Raw genomic sequence first — 3,660 nt, 5'->3', positions numbered from 1 at the left:
CCCAATTTTACCCTTGAAAACCAATTGCCAATAAGCAGCCCCGGGGAGTTCTGTTCTTTGAGCATTTTGGCTGCCTGTTTCATTGGTACCTAAGAAATGAAGTCTGTTTTTTTTTTTCTTTCGCTGTACCCCGCTGTCAGTGTAATTGGCTATGTGCAGCTGCCGGGTGGACAAACTCTTTGCTGGGTTACAGTTTTTCAGCAGTTTCTGACATTGTCATTACCATAAAGATATTTTCTAAAAGTTCAAGTCATAAATTACATAATGTTACAAACAATTAAAATACAGGGTATAGTACATCTTGGGCCGCTTTTTCAATTTGTGAACTTAATGCAAAGTGCATCCATGAGATATAATTCTGTAACAAATTAAATCTCCAGAAATGTGTTGAGAAATGACATGGATTTAACTCCTGGTGGAGCGGTTAGTTTTTACTGATTTTAAAATTTACTAAAATGAAATGTGAATAACGAAAAGGTTAGTATGACTGGTTTTAGACAAGTACGGTTTTATTCTACTAAGGAAAACAGCAAGACATCAGAGACAACTAAAAACAGTACAGACTTAGAAAGTAATGAAAATATCTGAAAGAAACTCTTGTTCTGCATGCCTGTGATGATTTGAAGATCCAAATTCTCTTTCAAAACTGAACGACATAGGAAAATAGGGAATCCGAGGAAACTCATATTTCAGAAAGTCAGTGAGCGTGAGAGCAATACCCTTTCCAAAAATCCTTCTACTGAATCTTAGCTAAGTCAGACGTTAATTCTCTGGTGCTGCTAAACAAGGAAGGTGAGCAACATTTACTATGAATGACATAGGGCCTAGGCATGAGAACTACATAAATGGATGAACTGTAGACAGAACCTACAACGGGCTGCTGCCAGACCACAAGAAGCTTACACAACAAAGGATTCCTGCTGAGATTGCTAACAAACCATCCATACTGAAAGGGGAAAACAGAGTCTTTAAGCCTTTGAGTTTAAAATAAACTCAACTGTTCATTCTTTGTGGCCAAACCTTGGGGAACCTGCACCTGGGTTTGGATGTTCGGGAAGAACCACCAGGAGGACCAGAGGGGGTGAGAAGTGCTGTTTATTACAATACAAGGAGGCCTCAGCATTTGGTCGGTTGGAGCTGCAGGAAAAGACACATGGCCAAGAGCAGCCACTGTTTTATATGCCAGCAGAAGGGGAGAGGGATTGCCTCATCCCCGGGGAGGAAGGGTCTTCCCTCTGCAGATGAGAACCAGACGTGCTGCCTCGCTAGTGTTCCGCAGAACCTCGAGCAGAGCGGGGAGATAATGTCCATGGGAACGGCCAAAGGGGCAGATCGTGCCCATGGGAGCAACGAGAAGTGTCCTTGGGGACAAGCACAGCCCAGGAGCGCTTTGTTCATTGTCCTCCTTGGGGCTGCTGACCCAGCAGGCTTCTTTGCCTCCCGTGTCCGGGAGAGGCTGTTTGAATTAACCCCACAGTCCTTCTCTAATAAACTTTGATTTTGTCTCTAACTCTGGCGTGTACTTTCTTTCCTGCACGCAGTCAAGGACCCTCCCCTTTTCTCCTGGTGCGGGACTTGAGTGCCCACTTGGGGGGATTTGCCTTGTCCTGCACCATTAAGGCCCAACTCTCCTCAGCAGAGGGAGTATGATGAATTCACAGTTTGGAGTTTCAGAAGTCTTCAAAACTTAGTCAAAACAGAAAGGGAATATGGAGTTCTTTTTATTGTTTTGTTTTCATGGAACATTGCTTTCCTCACTAAATTTAATTACGAACGTGTAAATAACACTTCGTCTTGAGTTTAAAAACATATTCTGACCAAGACTTTCTTAATAGTTACAACTAGCTTGGATTTTTCATAATGTCTCCTACACACACACACACACACATATATATGTGTATATATATATATATACATATATATATATAAAATTCTACTGCTTGCAAAATGAGACAAGTTTAGCTTGGACATTTTCGAATATTTCTAGTTTTATATCCTTGAGAGAAGAACAAATTCTGCCATCTATTAGTTAATATATCAAAGAATTCGAGATCGGGAAGCTGCTGCTCTGTGATCCCAGGTGGGCTTATCCAGTTTCTTTCCTGAAGGAACCAGGACAGGACACATTCAACGATTACTCATCTAAGGGTATTCTGAAGATATTCTTCCTAGTGTTCACTTTTCAATTCTCTTCATCGAGAAAACAATTATAAATGTATGCGCTTAACAGAGCTTGAAAATACTTGAAGCAAAACTTGAGAGAACTAAACAGAAGATAGACACAACTCTTTCAGTCATTACTAGATTTTTAAAAATCAGTAAGGATAAAGAACATCTGAGCGACAGTATCAAGCATCTTCACCTAATAGATTGACAAAATACTTTTACAACTGTAGGAGCAAGAGAGAGGAATAGGGGACAGAGAGCGACCAAGCACTAGCGACCTTTCTGAGTGTCTAGGTCCTGCTCCAGGTTTTGATTCGGTTTGGGGATATTTTTATAGCGTACTTGATTTATATCCACATCCTACTTGCGTATCTATATATTGAGCACCCGCTGTGTGCCCAGGACATATATCGGGTGCCTGCTGGAGCCAAGACGCCTTCTCAAACCCTGCTGGGGCTTCCTCAGCGGCAAACGACCCACGGCCCCGAGCAGGCTGAACAACCCGCGAACAGCCCGCGGCGACCTTGCGTCCAGCCCAGGCACCGGGCCGCGCGTGCGCAGTCGGGGCAGCCGTGGGGGCGGGGCTAGGGCCCGCCCCGCGCGGACTACATTTCCCACAGGCCTCTGCGCGGCCTTTCTAACGGCTTCCTCCGCGGCGTCTTCCACGGGAGGTGAGTGAGTTGGTCGCGCGCGCCGAGGGCATCGGCGCGGGGGCGGCGCGGGGGCGGCGCGGGCCGCCGTGTGAACCCGGGTGCGGTGACTTGGGGTTCGTGCCGCCGGCTGGTTCTAGGCTCCCTGATGCTGCCTCTGCGCTCCCGCCTCAGGGCCGCGCGGGTCTGGCGGCCCGGAATGGCTCCGAGTGAAACGTACGAGGCGCGGAGCGAAGGCCGCCGGCGGCGAGGCGCGGTCCCGCGGCCTGCAGGCCCCGGCGCCACGGCCTGAGCCGACGTCCCGGGGGCGGTCTCCAGCCCCGCAGCCCGCCTCTCCGGGACCGGGGATGGCCGGCGTCACCCGCGCCCCTAGCGACTTGCTTGGGGCTCCGTGCGGCGGGTGGTGGGGCCAGGCGGGAGTGAGGGGGCGACCCGAGTCAGCCAGCCTGCGCCCAGTGCCCCACAGGGCTCGGTGTCTCAGGGCGACCGTCCCCAAACCTGCGCTCTTCAGGGAACGGGAGAGAGAGAGAGAGGGCGACAGACAGACATGACATTTATTAGATATGTCTACCCGTAGGTACATACCTATTTCAGGATGAGTTTGTGTTCGCTCTTTGTTCCACGAAGTGTACTTTGTTTGTTTTTCCGGACACGGGAATATTTGCTCTTCCTGTGAAAGTGAAGATCGGGGCGGACCGAAGAGAGAAAAGGCAGCTTTGCCATTATTGAGACCTGGAGAGGAGAGAGATAAAGCCAGCTGCAAAATTAATAGGAAACATTATTTTCCCCCAGCTCATGCAGCCGTTCTAAAATGCCATGAAGGCTTTTGCTTTGAGAAACTACC

General features: G+C 48.3%; 1 protein-coding gene and 2 long non-coding RNA genes across 5 annotated transcripts in view; 1 reads left to right on the top strand and 2 right to left on the bottom strand.

Annotated features, from left to right (window-relative positions):
- Positions 1 to 1,684, bottom strand: part of LOC111732361 — a 4,667-nt gene extending 2,983 nt beyond the window's left edge. The window contains exon 1 of the long non-coding RNA XR_002777524.1: positions 1,037 to 1,684. This is a non-coding gene — a long non-coding RNA (uncharacterized LOC111732361). The remainder of the gene's footprint in view (positions 1 to 1,036) is intronic.
- The window catches only part of LOC111732357, a 62,584-nt gene extending 58,930 nt beyond the window's left edge, over positions 1 to 3,654 (bottom strand). The window contains exon 1 of the long non-coding RNA XR_002777518.1: positions 3,402 to 3,654. This is a non-coding gene — a long non-coding RNA (uncharacterized LOC111732357). The remainder of the gene's footprint in view (positions 1 to 3,401) is intronic.
- Positions 1 to 3,660, top strand: part of LOC105306601 (zinc finger protein 14 homolog) — a 126,262-nt gene that overhangs the window by 57,660 nt on the left and 64,942 nt on the right. For 2 of the 3 annotated variants that reach the window (XM_023524146.1, XM_023524145.1), the window contains exon 1: positions 2,755 to 2,837. The exons of the other annotated variant lie outside the window; for it this stretch is intronic. The gene's annotated coding sequence lies outside the window, so the exon portion shown is untranslated. Of the gene's footprint in view, positions 1 to 2,754; positions 2,838 to 3,660 lie in introns of those variants that run through there. 3 annotated transcript variants of the gene reach the window in all.

Source organism: Pteropus vampyrus, unplaced genomic scaffold (assembly GCF_000151845.1).
Source record: "Pteropus vampyrus isolate Shadow unplaced genomic scaffold, Pvam_2.0 Scaffold448, whole genome shotgun sequence".
NCBI lineage: Eukaryota > Metazoa > Chordata > Mammalia > Chiroptera > Pteropodidae > Pteropus > Pteropus vampyrus.
Note: the sequence above shows the minus strand (reverse complement) of the source record. Positions and strands in the feature narration are given on the sequence as shown.